Source organism: Macrobrachium nipponense, chromosome 28 (genome assembly GCF_015104395.2).
Source record: "Macrobrachium nipponense isolate FS-2020 chromosome 28, ASM1510439v2, whole genome shotgun sequence".
In the NCBI taxonomy this organism is placed as follows: domain Eukaryota; kingdom Metazoa; phylum Arthropoda; class Malacostraca; order Decapoda; family Palaemonidae; genus Macrobrachium; species Macrobrachium nipponense.
This window is the reverse complement of record NC_087217.1, coordinates 43,068,159-43,086,825: the sequence shown is the minus strand read 5'-3', so window position 1 is coordinate 43,086,825 and position 18,667 is coordinate 43,068,159. Positions and strand designations below refer to the sequence as shown.

The following is an 18,667-nucleotide window of genomic DNA, read 5'->3' as shown; positions in this document are numbered from 1 at the left end:
TTAAATGGAAAATTTATATTATTAAAAATACAAAATTTTCAAGTAAGTTATTCATCAAGGAATTTGTAAGTGTGAGGACATCCCAACTGTAAAGAAGAACTACATTTTGTTCAGTAGATTTTTTTTTACAGCCCATGGAGTTCACTTTTACTAAACGACGGGGAAGGAAGCTACTGCACAATGGGTATGCATATACAGTTTCCAGAAGGAGAGATGACATTACCTACTGGAGATGCGAAGAAAGAGGAAGATGTTGAGGGCGACTGAAGACCGTGAATGATATATTGCAAGGTGATCCACTGCCACATTCTCACCCACTAGATGCCAGTAGAGCTGTTGTTCTCAAGACAGTACCGGAGATGAAGGAAAGAGCCACCACTACTAATGAATTGACGAGTACTATAGTTCAGAACTGCACATCTGACTTTCCATTAGAAGCAACTGGTTCTCTTTCTAAAAAACAAAGTCTTAGCAGAATGATTAGACGACAAAGGAAATTTACTGGTGGAAATGAAGTAACAGACCAACTTAGGGTTTCGTTAAGAGGTGAGAGATTCGTTTTATTCGAAGAAGATAACATTATTATAATGGCAACTGACGGTAATCTCTATTTATTGGCGAAAAGTATGCACTGGTTTTTACGACGGAACGTTCGATAGTGCTCCTGAACATTATCAACTGTATACCATCCATTTCATGCTCTCCTTGGTGAAAATCATGGTTCCACTTGTGTACTGCATTACAAAATTCAAAAATCAAGAAACATACGACACGATATTTCTTAAACTTAAAGAAGCGCGTGCTATGGACCCTATTTCAAAAACTGTTGATTTTGAAAAAGCACCAATAAGTAGCGTAGAATAAAAAAAAATTCCTAATTATCATACTTCTGGATGTTTTTTCCACCTTGAGCAATACCTTTGGAGAAATATTCAGACGTGGCCTACAAAATTGGTATAATGAGCCAATGAATGCTTTCATGATAATAATAATAATAATAATAATAATAATAATAATAATAATAATAATAATAATAAAACCTTACAGCACTGGCTTTCATTCCAAAGAACGATGTCATAGACGTATATAATGAATTCATGGCTTCATTATAGACGAGGAGACAGATGAGGTCCTAGAGAATTTCTCGTCTACTTTGAGACCACTTGGTAAGGCGTTGTACAGTAAGTTCCAGAAGTGAAGCGACAAATCTCAGAATTGATCGTACTTCCATAGAAACTCATGGGGTTGCCAGTTAGTATATTTTATTACAATTATTGTCATACTATTTATCTGATAAAACGTATGAGTGATTAACTGTATAAGCGCACAAAGTATTTCCCCAGTGAATGATCAATGTTAGTTCAGTAATTGTTTATTAATAGAACAAAAAAAAAAGAATTTCTCCAAAGAAACATCTGCGGCGCCCAAGTGTGATATGAAGTGTTCACCATAGAGTGGCAGCAGGAACCGTGTGCATAAGCATTGGCCTAATATTTGTAAATTAACTTTCTACTTTTATAGCGTTATATCGAAAGTTATTATGATTTTTTTTGATAAAGCACAGAGAAGTTTAGCATCTGATTAAATGAAGTATAATTAAGACAAGTTGGTGTAAAAAAAAAATAAAATGAAATCCAAGTTATTTGCGCGTTTAGCGTTGGTTACATGGTTAGGCCTATTTCAAGAATCAAGGAAATATATTTTCCAGCTTGTTAGTTTATAATTTCATGGAATGTCTCGATTGTGCAAATTTTTGCATGCGGAATTGCGTTCAGGGTCGCACCAAACAAGTATTTTCGTAGGTTTCCACCTTTTTTTTTTCAGTGCATAAGTGAGACTATTCTTGTCCATACGATCCGGAGTGTGGAATATGCTTGGCGAGCATTATTTTAATTCGAGTATCCCCTGTTAGGCTTCTCTTTTCCTCTCTCTCTCTCTCTATCTCTTCTTCTCTTCACTTCTCAGGACGTTAATCTATCAGGAATAACCAGAGGCCTGTTTTAAGAATCGAGCACTAGGCCTATTGGTCATGCTCGGGGGCTTCTTATATATATATATATATATATATATATATATATATATATATATATATATATATATATATATATTTATATATATATATCCCAAAAAACTCATAAATTTCTGTTATACAATAATACTTGACTGGATCGAACTGATTACTGGTTGTCAGTGGAAATATGAATTTGGGTGATATCACTCCCTTATGATACGCCCACTTAGGCAAATTCAGTCTTAAATTTCACGGTTGGAATATGATTCGAAGATTTGAGGTAATAGGTTGAAGTGAAAAAGGTGGAGTTAGTATTGTGGGTAGAGGTAGAGGTAGGGGGGGGGAAGGGGGGGGGGGTCTGTCGTCTCCCTACTTAACCAGATGGTGATTTTACGGGTGTTCTGGTTGCTTGCGACCAACTTTCTTATTTTTTATAAAGCGAGTCTGTTTCCCAGGTGCAAGGACAGGTCCTGGTGTCGGTCCTGAAGGTTCTATCTTTGCCTAAATAACAGACAGTGGCCCTGCATTGTAAGCCTTACAATGCCCGGAACTAGGCCTAGTCACCTGAAGGTAGCAGCAGAGGTTAGAACCTTTCTCGAAGATGGTGTTTTATGCTCGGTCCTAGAAGCAAGAATCAGAACTACCAACCACACCTAACTAATAATTGAATCTAGGTGCATTCATGGTTGATTATGTTTAATGTCGCAGAGATTTTCCATTCACATTCTATTGATACTTGCATGGTTTTATGTATCTTCGCTAAAATAATTGATAATACACTATGATATTAAATATTTGTTTCCACATTGCTCGAAATATACATTGGTAATGTTGGTAATCCTGTGTTGAACGAGAATTTCAAATTGTTTCGTTTCTATAGTTTGAAGTAATTCCTATACTTTGAAATAATTACTATTACCGTAATTTTTTCTTATGATTGTTATAAATATCATAGATTAAATATTTGTGCATCATATGTTAGCTTTATTTTGCTTGGTAGAGCTTTCACTATAGAAAAAAAATATATTTTTCAGCTACGAGTTGTAGTTGCCAGTTAGTGAATTTCGAACGAAATTCTCTGACATTTGTCGCTTCAGTTTTGGAACTTACTGTACAGAGGCGAAGGAGACGACGCCCACAATTTGATATCTCCTTATGGAATGTACGAGAAAAGACATTGCTAGGAATACCACGAACAAATAATTCGGTTGTAGGCTGGCATCGCGCATTTCAACTACGACTGTCAGTCGTGCATACAAATTTATCTCGCCTTATGAACAAACTCAAAAAAGAGCAAAATGATTGGGAACTGACAATACAACATGCTTTATGCGGCATTATGCCTGGAAGTACTAAAAAAAATATGCAATTGTTAATTAAAGGTTAAAAAACTCTCAGATGACTATGAAAATTTAGACAAATTAATTTGTAATTTTTATTTATTCTATTAATTTAATAATTTGTAAGTCTGTAGCAGTTTCGATAAATGTATATTATTCATTATTCTACTGAAAGCACTGTTAATCCTAAAAAATAAAAATGTATTTTATTCATCATTCCATTGAAAGCACTGTTAATCCTCAAAAATTAAAATATTTAATAGTTTTATTTAATAAATTTTATTTTAATGTTACTTTTCCTTTAAAAAGAAACCTGTGAAACTAAAAGATAAAAATGGATAAGACAAATTTTATTGGTATAAAATAAGTAATAGTTGGGAGATGCACAAATGAAAAAGGTTTCTATAAAAATAATAATGAGTGCTTACCTGTTGGGCTGTTAAAATATGTATAAAATAAGGAGTTTGGAAATGCACATATGAAATAGGTTTCTATAAAAGAAAGAAATGAGTAATTACCTGTTCGCCTGTTAAAAAATATAGATTACTTAGTTGGAACATATATTTTTTCTTGAGAAAAATAAGCCGAAATAATTTTTAAAAGTTCATTAAATATATTTTTTTAAGAAAAATAAACATTATCTCACTTTCAATTAAAAACCTACATTTTTCTATAATCCATCTTTCTCGTTCTCAAAGAATTTTTTCAAATCTGTTTCTCTCTCTCTTCCGGACTTTTCGTCCCCGAAACGTCCCGGGACCAACTGTCCGGGGACGAAACGTGAGGTCACCGGGTCACGGATTAGATGTTATCCAATGTACTGGCTTTGGTTGGCAGAATTTTACTTAGGTTGAAAGTTTGCTCTGAAATTTAAGATGATTCCTTCAGTTTTATTGATTGACTCATTTATTATGTTACCAATAACATGCGTATGTTATAGACTTTGACTTAAAAAGAATATATATATATATATATATTATATATATTATATATATATATATATATATATATATATATATATCTATATATATATATATAATATATATTACTTTGTAAGTACAGTTCAATGAAAAGGATAGAGACAGATAATATGGACCGCCAGACCTTTTTGGGGGGACCCTCCAAACAACGCCCCCCCTCCCCCAAAACAACCACCGAGTCGGTACAGGCCTAGAATGGGAGATAACATAGATAACATACAAAAGCAAACTATAAAAGTCTATGGACTGAAGAACAAGTTAGACAAGTGTAAACTATATGTGATATCAAACGGATCCTCTTATTAGAATTTGACCAAATAATGATAAAAAAAGTCAATAGGAAACTTCCATACAATAAACGAGGAAGGTAAAATGTAAAGGTAAGAACGAATTATTTACAACTGGTCTGTTGTTTATGCTGTTGCCAGAACTTCAGAAGCGCTCTATTTACGAGCATATTGTTAAAGCATTGTATTATAATGACAACTAGTTTCACTATAGTTTTTGTTTTGTTAACATGCTATGTATTATTACGCTTTTCTATTTTGTCAACTTATCAGTTTGTTTTTATTAAGGTAGCTAGTAGGTAGCTACCTTAGGTAGTAGGTAGTATGTGCTAATAAACAATACCTAAGGCTAAATCCTTTGACAGTCACTCAGCGACGTCGATTTACACGAACGATAACCTACACTTTCTAAGGAGAAAAAGCTTATTGGAGATCATAGGAGACTCATAAGAGACTATGATTGGCACTTGTAAAGTTATAGCTACTTGTGCCAGTTTATCTTATTTCATCTTTTGTCATGAAATGGTGTTGTGGTCTACGATCTGCGCTGGTGGCCTCTTCAAATCAGACATCCTGATTACCTAGGTAGTACTGATAGGTACTAGCTACCTACTGTCATACCTTAGACGTAGAGCCTAGTACTTAGGTAGTCTAGATTTGAAATAATGACCATAGGCCAGTTATGGAAGGAGATTAGGCTAAAGACCTGTGACATCTTCATGGAGCATACTAGGAGTAGGCTAAATGAGGTGAGAAACGGACCTTGAACTGTTACTTAGGAGTACTAGGTTAGGCCAAAGCTAATTAATAGTATTGAGGCTACCACTGGGTATGACCCTTCTGGCGAATTGGCCTAGCTACTATAGGCTAACGTTTGTATGACATTTAGGTAGTAGAGCCTAGACTTCGCTATATTTAGTAGGCTGGTCTCCGAATGGCCCAGTTGCCCTTAACTCCTGGTGGTTGCCTCTTAACTTTAGGTAGCTGGGATTCTCCAGCATTTTCTTCCAGTTTGTTGTTTCAAGAAGGACAGTGGTTACCCTGGTAAGTTAAGCAGTTTTTTTTTAGTTTACAACAGTACCCAAAAATTTAATGTAGGCTAATCCGGTAAATGTTCCCAAAAAAGTGCTTGAATTACCTATCCCACCTAGGGTAAAGAATCACGGACGATCCACTATCATCACGCTGGCTGGGTCTTATTCACTCTTTATTTAATTGGTGAAACAAGAATACAATTACAACTCTTAAGGTTACCATTCAAAAGATTGAAGTTTCATCAACATAATGTGATATATGAATGCCCCATACGAACTAAAATAAGCATGTGATGCTCTTCGTAAAATATGTTTTCAAGGCAGTTTTGAAATCCAATATGGCGGCTATCGTCAGGCTGGCCGATTTAATCACGGACTATCCACCATCTTTCCCAGCCTTCTCAGCACTCATTTGAACAATGTTAGCGTATATATGTAACGATTTATTGATCTTACTCAAGATTGCAGTTGTAATCAGCACAATAAAACAACATATTGTTGCCTATATTAGTGAAAGTATGAAACTTGTTATTCCTGGGGTCATGGTTTGAACTGAATTCATTTTTACCTTGTAATTGGTGGCTTTATCCTTATACTGCTATCACAACTGAAACTCTCCAGTGCTTATTTGATTGTAATTATACACATTATTGGTCTTAAACCACTCCAAGTTGCACTTGAACCACGTTGCTGTTCCTGGTTTTTAAGCGCTCACTCCACAACACAGTTACGAGCAGGAGACGACGACACTGTTTATGAAATGCAAAGCTTTATTCCCCTAATTGTAAACAACTTTACTCATTATTTAGTTTAACTTTTCTTTGTTACTTCAAAATGTTTATTTAATTCATGTCTATTTATCCTCTGTCCAAACTGATCAAGAAGAGATATAGGTTCTACGTAACCAGAGAAAATCCCTCCATGGGAGTACATATCTGCCTCCTCCCAGGGGGACTCCTCTTGCCTGCTAGATGCAAATAGAATGTCCACGTTTGCAGCAGTAAAAATTTTCTTTACATCACCCGAATTGAATAATTTAGTAAAGAATGTTTTCAAGATTTTGGAGATTATGAGCTTCTTGGACTGTTCCCCGAAGAGACATTAGCCAAGACGCTTTCCGCATTGGAAAAGAAATCGACTAATGACTTGCTCGCTCGGTCTTCACAGCGAGTTAAACCTTTGACTGTGACTCCTACCACCTCGGAATCGCCCTTGCAGAAGAAACCCTTTTGAGGGGGCAAGTCTAGATCGTTCGTCAGGCCTCGATCGAACTTACGACACCCGACCAAGTCCTCGACCAAACCCGACACCAAATCATCCAAGTGATCCTTCAATCCTTCATGCTCCGGTAGGGGGCAGACTAAGCCTCTTCTGGGAGGAATGGAGTCGCAGAGGGGCAGAGCCCTGGGTGATCCAAGTTCTCCGGTTCAGTTACTCCATTCCTCTCAATGTTACCATCACATTACCCGCCTACTCTCTGGGCTCGGAGAAATTAGTAGCTTCAACTCGAGAGATAGAACCTCTCTTGTAGAAGGCGGTCAAGGAGGAGATAAGCGACAGGCCATCCCAGGGTTTTACAACCGTCTGTTTGTAGTTCCCAAGTCATCAAGTGGCTTGAGGACTGTATTGGATATAAGCGCACTGAACTTGTTCCTTCAGAAGACCAAATTCAATATGGAAAAGACTCGTTCGGTGTTGGAATCCCTTCACCAAGGGGATTGGATGGTATCCCTGGATATGCAGGACTCATACTTCCACATCTTAATTCACCAGGACTCCAGAAATACCTTTGGTTTGTGTTCATGGGCAAGATCTACCAGTTTCGAGCTTTGGTTCGGCCTCTCGACGGCACCGCAAGTATTTGCGTGCGTGCTGACTCCCCTCCTCAGCATCAGAGTGTCACTCTACCTAGAAGACTGGCTTCACCACTCCTCTTTGGAAAGTCAGTGTATGAAGGATCTGAAGAGGACTTTTATTAACTCACTTGTTAGGTCTTCTTATAAACGAGGAGAAATCTCAGCTTATGCCGACTCAGAGCATTCTCTATTTGGGGATGACTCTGAACTCTCGAGTTTTTCGGGTTTTTCGGGTTTTTCTCTCACCGAAGAGAGTCCAGTCGTGTATAGAAGTAGTCCAGGACTTCCTGGACCGTAAGTCTGTTAGGCACGCTAGCTTCAGTGGAACAGTTCGTCATACTTGGAAGGCTGCACATGAGGCCCCTACAATTCTTCCTGAGGGCTTCATGGTGCAGGAAGACTCAACCGGACTTGACAGTATTCTTGATTACAGCGGAAATCAAGGAGGACCTAGCGTAGTGGCTTTCAAAACCAAGGCTTGTAGAGGGTCTTTCACTTTGTCCGCCCCACCCAACCCTTCAGTTCTTTTCAGAGGCATCCGACACAGGTTGGGGAGCCCTGTTGAGGATGAACAAAGCATCAGGGAAGTGGTTGGAAATTCAGCGCTCCCTTCATATCAATGTGAAGGAACTATTAGCAGTGTACCTGGTACTTCAGGCGTGCACTCATCTTGTGATGGGACAGGTTCACGGAGACCCTTCACTCTCTACAACCTTGCAAAAGATCTGGACAGAGAAATTTCAGGTTTCGTTGATCCCTCGATTTGTTCAAGGGAAAATGAATGTGTCGGCAGATGAACTAAGTTGACATCACCAATTACTGCTGTTGGAATGGACTCTCGATGCCAAGGTCTGCCTAGACCTATGGAAGCTTTGGGGAAAGCTGATGTTAGGCTTCTTTGTAACTTCAAGGAACAACCGCCTTCTGCTGTTCTGCTCTCCAGTCCCGGACCCTCTTGCATGGTCAGTCAACGCAATGCTACTAGACTGGTCGGGCCTGGAAGTGTATGCTTTTCCCTTGTTCGGCCTGATAAGACAGGTGCTAAACAAAGTGTCACTGACACTAGTTGCTCCATTCTGGCCAAGGAAGGAATGGTTCTCAGGTCTCCTCGACTACCTCGTAGACTTCCCCAGGCTTCTTCCTTTAAAGAGATATCTAATCAAACAACCACACTTCGCAAGATTCCACCAAGGATTATCCGCTCTGGCACTGACAAGATTCAGACTGTCATGAGTCTCGTTAGAGCGAAAGGTTTTTCGAAATGAGCTGCAGATGCTATCGCAAACTGCAGAAGAAATTCTTCTAACAGACTATACCAGTCTAAATGGGGAGTGTTTCGACGATGGTGTAAACAAACTAAAGTCTCCTCTTCTGAGACATCTGTGAACGAAATAGCAGAATTCCTCCTCTTCTTAAGGGACGTTAAGCGCTTAGCGCTTTCGACAATTAAGGGATACAGAGCGATGCTGGCTTCAGTTTTTAAACACAGAGGATTAGACCTCTCCACGAATAGTGATCTTACTGATTTAATTAAATCATTCGAGACTTCCAAATTGTCAAAGGACTCAATAGCATGGAATCTCGATATAGTACTAAAATGGCTTTTGGGCCCTCTCTTTGAGCTGTTACCTTCTTCGTCTATGAGGAACCTCACCAAGAAGAGACTTATTTTTTGTTGCATTAGCATCAGCAAGTTAGCGAGCTACATGCGATGGACAGAAAGGTGGGTTTTTCTCAAGGCGACACAGTTTGCCCCATGGAGCTCAATTTTCTCGCCAAAAATGAGAACCCTTCTAATCCTTGGCCACATAACTTCGTCCTCAAGAACCTGACAGATTTGATTGGCCAGGAAGAAGAAGAAAGACTTATGTCCCGTGATGACACTAAGATATTTACCTTCGCAGAACGGAGAAAATTAGAGGTCAGTTGAATCGTTTGCGGTGCTCTGGTAGGAATCCCTATTTGCCCTCCCCTCTCATAAAATGCTATCTCCCATTTTCTGAAAGAATTAATTGTCGAAGCACACTCTCAAGCTAACGAGCAGCGTTTCCTTACGAGAGTGAAAGCGCACGAAGTTCGAGCTGTAGCGACTTCCCTCGTTTTTCAACACAACTTGTTGCTATCTGCTATCCTTCAAAGTACCTTTTGGAGGTTTAAATCCGTCTTTGCTACTCATTACTTGAAAGAAATTGAGACAGTGTTCGAAGATTGTAAGTCTCTCGGTCCACTTTCGGTAGCTGGCATGGTGTTGGGGGAAACAACATAGGGGGTTGCTCCCTCTGTTATTTTTCGCCTTGTATCAAGTTTGACGAGTTAAAGGGAAGCCTGGGAGTACAATGTTACCTGGAGTACCCCCCCCCCCCCCCCCCCCCTCCTCAGTTTAGTTTGTTTTAGTTTGGTGGGTAAAGGTTTTTTAATTCGGTGTAGGTGACATTTGCTGTGTTTTCTTGTTTTGGTTTTATTTCTGGGATCTTAGCCCCAGTGGGCAAGGGCAATATTTTGTTGTATCTACGCTGAGTCAGCGGTGAACACCATGGCTATTCCACTTCATGTAGAGGCACTCATTGGTCATACTCCAAGCCTTCTACTACATAAGATGAGCACTGACTAGAGGTGGCATTCTCCTGCAGTAGCTCTCTTACAAGGTAAGGTACAACAAGCACTGACAGTGCTTTTGGGTCTTTTTTTCACGAATCATATGTTATTTTTGAATTAAGCTTATATCCACAGCCCCATCCTTGCAATGGGTAATCAGCTGTATAATTGTTCAGTGATACACTGCAATAAAAATGGAATTTATATAATAAAATGAAATTATGTTGGATACTTACCAAACCTTATTAATTAAAGCCCTCCTCCTCCCCTACAGGTGGATGGCTGGGCAGAACAAATTGATGTTACCTGGACAGTTGTACCTGTAGCTCCCTCGAGTGGAGGGAGATGATATCACCTACATCAGCGATGGTGGCGCCACTGCGGAAGTTTTGAATCTATTATCTGCCATTTGTAGGGAACCCACAGCTGTATAATTGTTCAGTAATTATGCAATAAAATTTCATTATTTGGGATGAATCTTACCTACTGTTAAATTTAGCTATATCTCCCCGCCTATTAGGCTAGTCGGCATTCAAAGAAAAAAAATCGAATGGCTACCTGGATGAATGTCTAGTTTACCTGTTTTCCACCAGGTGTGTTTTGAATGTTTTAGCTCGTCAGAATTCTCCTTGCTGCCATTGCGGATAGGCGATTGTTGGTATTCTATGAAGTTTGGCTGTTTCACACCTGTTTACGGTATTGTAATTTCATTTTCCTAGGATATCTTCCACCGGAAGCAAAACCAATAACATCAGGCTATGTAGGAATGCTTTTAGTGTTATCAGGATGTTGAAATTGGGAGTTGATCAACATTCCTTTGTACTGGCAAGGGTACAGAGTGTGATCTTGGAGCTACTAGATGTGAAGTATGTAGGGAATTGTTCTGAGAAATTTATGCCTGAATATGTCAGATATAGGAAAGGCTGGAAAATAATAGATTGCGGAAGCAATTAGTTAGATGAGGACTTAAATCTGTCAGGCTATCCCTACTCAGACTAGGCATTTTAGTAGGCTAGTATTGACTTCCTTTGTAGCTCCGCCTTCTGCTCCCCATTCGGTTCAGGAAAAGTGTAACGAGAAGTTAGAACATAACCTATTTTTAGTTCTAATACAAATTGAACCGAGTTCGTGACGGGAACGTTCCAAATCCCTCCATAGTGTGCGCTCTTTTTCCCGTTCCCTGTTAGAAGTAAGGTGTCGGTGCCCTCGTCTGTATGTAGCCTGAGTCTAGGACTGCCCTGCGACAGTTGGTTGTGTCCGCTGCCAGGGAACCGGGTCGGTAATGCAGAAGATCATGAGACATTTGCTGTGGTGAAGGTCAGAAGAAAGGTTACAAGAAGGAAAGTCTTTAAATCCTCGGAACCCCGACCTGAGCTTTTATTCTGATGCGGTGGACTAAGGCTGGGGTGCTTCCTGAATAAGGAAGTCTTGGGGATATGGTCAGAAGAAAAGGAATGGCATATAAATGTGAAGGAGTTAAGAGCAATTCACTTTTAGTCTACTGAAAAAAATGGTAAAATTTCACTTGAAAGGGCTATGGTGAGAATCTAATGTTTTTCCATTGTTTTGGTACCATTAGGGTCTGGAGTCAGGAAATGCCGGGTGACACCTTGTCACCATTGAGGAATTTTTTCAAACTACCAATATTGAAATAATAGTTTTTAGCACAATTTTTAGATTGGCTCTAATATCATGTAATTTTCTTCTTATGAAATGTGTTTTCCAGATAGTTCATAAACATTTGGAATGTGTTTGATATGCATTAGAAATTATAATTATGAATTCAGTAATTCATAGAACTACAGATTATAATGTTTCTTTTTATACATTCAACTTCCCTGCCAGATATATACTTAGCTATAGACTCCGTCGTCCCCGACAGAAATTCAAATTTCGCGGCACACGCTACAGGTAGGTCAGGTGATCTACCGCACTGCCCTTGGGTGGCAGGACTAGGAACCATTCCCGTTTTCTAATCAGATTTCCTCTGTCGGCCGGAACGGCAACATTGTTGTTGGTTCCTCTTGACTGGATTTTCTTTTTTCATCGACAATTGATCTTCTTGACCGACTTTTGGTGACGTATCTGGATTGTTGGATTGGCATACGCTTTTGTGGACTGTTTTTGTGGACTTGCTTTGGAATTTTCTTAGAATGTCTGACGCCGGAATGGTGATGAGATATTGTGTGAATGTAGGCTGTAAGGTGAGGTTGCCGAAAGCTTCGGTCGATCCTCACACCGTATGTAAAGGTTGCAGAAAGTATGAATGTTCTTTTACTAACACATGTAAGGAATGCGAGAATTTGAGTGAGAAAGAGTGGAAGAATCTAACTACTTATTTGAAGAAGTTAGAAAGAGATAGAGTGAGGAAAGCTTCCTCTAGAAGTATGAGTGGTTCTAGATCTAATGAGCTAGTTCCTAGTTTGGGAACTTCTTCCCCTCTTGTAAGAATTGCCACTTCTCCTTCCTTTTCAGCCTCTTCACCTATTGCAGATCCTGCAGATTCGGCAAAGGAACTTGCGGATCTAAAAGCCGCTTTCAAAATCATGGAAAACAAAATGGCTGCTTTGCAAGGTAAGGCTAGTGATTATACAGTGGACAGTGATATGAGTGTCCCCAGTGTAGTGGAGGGGGCGTCTGGTCGGCTCCACAACGCTCCCAGGTCTAGACCGCTTCCAAGCTCCCAAGCCCAGAGGAGAAGGAATGTCAAAAACCGTAAGGAGGTTGTGGAGATTCCCCACCGATCAGGTGTCCCTTCGGCAGGTTCTGTGACTCCCCAGACTGCCAGGGATCGCTATTGTAAAAGTGTCCTGCGTGAGTGTTTCTCATCGTCTGAATCTTCGTCTCCTAGACGCGGTTGGAGGGATTCTGATCGCTCGTGACCATTGAAGAGGAGTTGGAAAGCACCGGCTCTTGACTCGAGCCTGGAACGCTTCCCAGAGGAGTCTCCTTCGGATGTTAAGAGGGCAAAGAGAGCCCTATTGTCACCCGTAGTTGGCGTGGAGCCACTAGACACCTCTACTCCTCCTTCGCCTCCTCCCGAAGAGGAGAAAGAGGAGGCTACTAAGAGAATCCTCCTCTCCATGCAAGAACAGATATCTTCGTTAGTGGGAGTGCTCTCAAAGGAACCTCCTCGAAGGAAAGATACTTCCCTTCCCATCAAGAGGTCCTCTCGACGTATGGAGCTCCCTGCCTCCAGGCGCGAAGCTCCTACCAGGAGTGAGGCTCCAAACAAGAGCGAGGAGCCAACCAAACGCAAGGCTCCAGCTAGGAGTGAAGAGTCGTTCAGGCGCGTGGCGCCAGCCAGGAGTGAAGAGTCAATCTGACGGGAGTCAACTAGACGCGTGACTCCTGCCAGGAGTGAGGAGTCAACCAGGCGCGCGACTCCAACCAGGTGTGAGGAGCCAAACAGGCGTGTGGCGCCAGCCAGGAGTAAGGAGTCACCCAGGAGGCAGGAGCCAGGAGCCAGGAGTGAGGAGTCACCCAGGAGTCAGGAGTCAGGAGTCAACCAAGAGGCAAGGTTCGACTAGACTCGTATCCGAGATAGTTTTTGTTGGCTCTTCCCCAGACAGAAGCACCTCCCCTTCGGATTGAAGGAGGTCTTGGAAAGACTCATCCTCCAAACGGGAACGTTCTCCCTCTTCCGATCGTGTATTAGAAGAGGTGTCAGAAGACGAGTCCCCTACAAGTGAGGGACTGTCTAACTACAAGACGTTAGCCTCCTTATTGCTTCAAGAGTATGGAGACTCTCTTAGCCAGGCCGCTCCTCCTTCGCCTCGTTCGCTCTTCTTGAGTACTACGACGTAAAGGTCTGCTTTTCTTAAAATGAAACACAGCGATTTCTATGAAGAAGGCCCTCCAGTCTCTAGATTCATGGATGGGCACGAAGAAAGAGTTGGGCAAAACAGTGTTCTGCATGCCTCCTTCCAAACTCCTTGGAAGGAGAGGCATTTGGTACGGGACAGGAGAAGCCATGGGTCTTTCTCTCCCTGCATCAGCAGACGCAGACTCCTCGAATCTGGTTGATGCTTCCAGACGACACTCATTAGGGTCGGCCAGATCAACATGGAGCATTTCTGAGTTGAACCACCTTCTTAAAGGACTCTTCATCGTCTTAGAGGTGTTCAATTTCCTAGACTGGTCTCTCGGAGTACTTGCTAAAAAGTCTCAGGACACAGAATTTCTCCTGGCATGTATGGACAAGGCAGTCCAAGACGGCTCGGGGGAGGTTTCTTCCCTATTTGGAGCAGGTTTGCTAAAGAAGAGATCAGTGTATGGATCCCTCTTGTCTAAGACTGTTTCTCCGAGTCAGAGAACCGCATTATTGTTCGCCCCTTTGTCCGATCATCTATTCCCTTCTCAGTTGGTGAAAGATATATCACGCTCACTAACTGAGAAGGCGACACAAGACCTCCTTGTGCAGACAACGAAGAAGAATCGCCCTATAGTGTCAACTCTTAAGAAGGACTCTTGTCCTCCTCAGCAGTTCTTTCGTGGAGGTGCAACGGCTCGTCCCCCCTCCAGAAAGAAGAGCTCAGATAAAAGAGGAAGGTCTTCCTTCAGGCCCTTCAAGAAGGGAAAATGACTCTCAGATCCTCCGAACACCAGTAGGCGCCAGACTCCTGAACTACGCAGGAGCCTGGGCGCTGAGAGGAGCCGACTCCTGGTCGGTGTCGGTTCTAAAGAAGGGATACATCATCCCCTTCAAAGACAGTCCTCCCCTAACCTCTACTCCTCGGGAGCTGTCCGCAAGATACAGAGACCCTATAATGAAAGATACGCTCCTTCGAATGGTGGATCAAATGTGGGAAAAGGAGGCCATCGAACTGGTGCAGGATCCACACTCCCCGGGATTTTACAATCGCCTTTTTGTACATGGAACTTACCCAGCAGATATATACTTAGCTATAGACTCCGTCGTCCCTGACAGAAATTCGAATTTCGCAGCACACGCTGCAGGTAGGTCAGGTGATCTACCGCCCCTGCCGCTGGGTGGCAGGAATAGGAACGATTACCGTTCTAGAACCAGATTTTCTCTGTCGCGGTAGTGTCAACATACGTTGTTGCTACCTCCTGACTTGATTTTCGTTTTATCTTCGCCATCGACCTTCTGGGCTGTCTTTTGCAGGGAAGTACTGGGTCTTTGGTTTGGCATACGCTTTTATTAACTTTTTAATGAATTTGGCTTCGAAATTTCGAAGAATATATTACGTGAAACTACCGAATTTTTCGGTAGACACTCATATATTTAGCTCTTAAAAGGTAAGAAGTGAATATAGTGTTCCCAGTGCAGTGGAGGGTGCGTCTGATCGGCTCCGTAGCGCTTCCAGGCCTAGACCTCTTCCAAACTCCCAGACCCAGTGGAGGAGGAAAGTCGACAGCCGCAGGAAGGTTAGGGAGAACCCCCACCGGTCAGGCGTCCCCTCGGCAGGTTCTGTAGAACGTCCCAGACTGCCAAGGATAGCCATTGATAAGGCATCCTTAAAAAAGTGCGTCTCTTCATCTTACATCCGAAAAGACGAAGAATGTATGTTTGGAGTTTCGATGATCTAGCGCGTTCTCTGAAAACTAAGAGAACACTGAGCAAGAGCCAGCCGCTGCCAGGAAGACGCGTTCCAGCAAGCTAGCGTGAGCTACGTTCCAATAGCCAGCAGCGAGCCGCGTTCCAGCAAACAGACTAGCGCGAGCCGCGTTCTAGAAAATTTTTCTTGGTGCAAGGCGCCTTCAAAGAGACGAAGCGCCAGCCTGGCGCAAATTGCGCCAGAAAAACAGACGGCTAGAGCAAGGAGCCTTATAGTAGAGTGGCAATCAGAACGATCCTTCTCTTTCTAAAAGGGGTCTAGCAGGCGCTCGGAACTATCAGGGCGCACGGGACCTTCCACGCAAGCGGAACGTTCCAGGAGCGAGTCTCCTTTCTAGCGTGCGGAACATTCCAGGCGCAAGGAGCCAGGCGCCAGAATATTCCTAATCTTCTTATGAGAGAGAGGTCAGTCGCGAGGCTCCTCTTTGAGTTTTTAACTTGAGCAACTTTCCCCTGGCAAAGGTGCAAGATGTCGCACAGGCGGCCGTCGCTTTTGCCAGAAGGATTCTGACACCAAGAGAAGCCATTTTTTCATTATTCAGAGGACTCTTTCCTTCATTCATGCTCTTCCCTCGTTATGAAGAGGCAAGAGCTTTGGGAGTTTTCTTATAGAATCTCATCGACGTTTGGGTATGATGGCGGATAGGAAATATCTACTTCCTTCCGTAAACCCTACAGATGCACAGGAATTCTGTCTCTTCCACGATTTATGAGGAAATCACGAAGATTTAAAGAGTTCCTGGATTAACTTCCTTCCTTAAGGAGATAAATATACTCTTTCTATCGTTCTATTAACGAAAAGAACGAAGATAGTAAAAATTTTTCCTTTCTCTATCTGCCTCGGCAGGGAAAGAAAGTAGTAGAGTATCTGCCTGTAAGGAGAATACGATACGGCATAAAAAAAAAATCATAAGCACATACCGTAGTTACTTCTTTGCTGAGCAACTCAATTACCAGTATCCTTCCAGGAATTTCCTAGGAAGGACTACGCTTAAAGGGATTGTTAAGACAACACCTACTTAGCTTCTAGATTTATCGAAGTCTTGTTTCGCTTAAATATGCATCATAAGAACTTCCTGAAGTTCGATAATAATTTTATAAGATTCCTTTATTAAATGGAGTAGCTGGCAACTCTGGAAGAGTAAGGCCAGTCGGCTAACGAGACTGCTATCGCTTAGACACCAACGCAGTACCATGTAGGTGTCGGTCAAATGACTAACCGTGTCTCTCCCCTACGATCGTTGTTTTAGCCTCGAATTGAGGGGATAGTTAAGCAAACATAAATAAAATATTGTCTGCCTTTTGCTAAGAAGCTTTCAATAAGAAAGATATTACAACATTTCAATGCTGTTTACTGTAGGTAACATTATTAAAGGATTCTAACGCAGCGGAACTCTATATTGTATAATGCTCTCATGCTTTCGAAAGCATGGCTTATTAGAGTACATGCTTAGTGAGAAGATGAATGTAGTAGAGAATTCACTTTAAGACTACGTATGGTCAAGTCTTAGCACATACCGAGGTTAACTACGGAATTCCTTAGTATCCTTACAAAGATTTCCTAGAATTAATGCTGTTTACCACAATGTGACGGTATTATAAAGGAGCTTCTAATACGGCAGAGCGCGTATATATAATTCTCTCATCCTTTCGAGAAACGCACACAACACCTTTTTAGAATTGGATATTGCTCAAGGAAGATGGGTGAGTCGGATGGGAAACATTCTCTTAGTGGCAGAAGTGTTTCCTGAATGGACGATACACGTATATAAAAGTTTTTTCCCACTAAGAACGGAATTAACATGTGAAGGATGTCGGGTACCATAAAGGCATAGATGTTATGGCACATAACCTAAAAAGAACTAGAAGGAAGCGCCAGCCGCGCCAGAAGCACCATCCAAGATATTATCTCGTTTTAGCGAGTTATTAACCTAAGAGTCCAGTAGCCTCTCGGACGGCAGGCTCGGTAACGGCAAGATTCGTTCCTGATTTCGTTACCCATTTAATCGAAAAGGGGTCGCTTACAGGAATGATGAAATGATTTATTTAATCACTTAGGCCAATTCCACGACTCTCTCATGTCGCAAGAGCATCGAGAATCTCTTTTTTTGCCCCACCTGTTCGCGTTAACAAAAGAGAACCTATTTGGGAACAGACACGGAACGTAACGATCCTAGGTTCGATGCAAGATTTTGCATGTCCGTGAGAACCTTCTCGATCGAAGATAATAACTGTTAACGTATGTCTAACATTTATTGAAAAGAGTTGTGAGAACCTGCGGAAAGTCTTCTTCATAGATCTCTTTGTAAGGTAGAAGACGAACAGGCTTCCTTTAGACTGCTTCCTTTTCCTCGAACCAAGAGAGGTAGCAATATAAGACATCTTTAAATTTAAAGAAGGGGAATAAACTTTAGTCTTTTTTCCCCTGTTATAAATTCTTAACAGATATTAAGATAAATGGGCGTCAAAGGAAGAGAGGATGTATGCCTCATTTTGGCCTTAGAGAGGTTGGATTCACAGAAGTCGCGTTCTTCTCACAGCATGTTTCGTAAGGCTTTTCCAAGAGTATCTGGATATTCTATCAGAATCTATTATAAATAGACCTAAAAAAATCTCTCCACCCTCTGAGTTCTGTCCGCGTGCAGACTGACCAGAAGTGGACATGAATGAGAGGTTTTTTTCAAGGTAAATGACAATAGTCATGGCTAAGACATAGAATTGCTGCAGATCGTGCTAGATGGAATGAGGAAACTGTCCTCCCTTCCGATACCTCTGTGAACCACATAGCGAGGTTTTTTCTTCACTTTCAGAGGGAAGAATCACCTATGTATATATCTGCTATCAAAGAACGCAGTAAAAGGCTATACTGTCTCTACAAGGGGAATTAGAGATAACAGAGGATTAAGATCTTCGGGATCTTATACGATACCGCAATACGACAAGAGTAGGATATCATGTACTTCGAATGGATCTTTTTTGTGGC

The 18,667-nt window shown here is 41.6% G+C and overlaps 1 protein-coding gene across 13 annotated transcripts in view; it reads left to right on the top strand.

Annotated features, from left to right (window-relative positions):
• Positions 1–18,667, top strand: part of LOC135201687 (gastrula zinc finger protein XlCGF8.2DB-like) — a 123,082-nt gene that overhangs the window by 28,634 nt on the left and 75,781 nt on the right. For 3 of the 13 annotated variants that reach the window (XM_064230836.1, XM_064230832.1, XM_064230828.1), the window contains exon 1: positions 4,950–5,203. The exons of 2 other annotated variants lie outside the window; for them this stretch is intronic. The gene's annotated coding sequence lies outside the window, so the exon portion shown is untranslated. 8 more of the 13 variants (XM_064230835.1, XM_064230830.1, XM_064230824.1 and 5 more) reach the window with 4 other exon arrangements.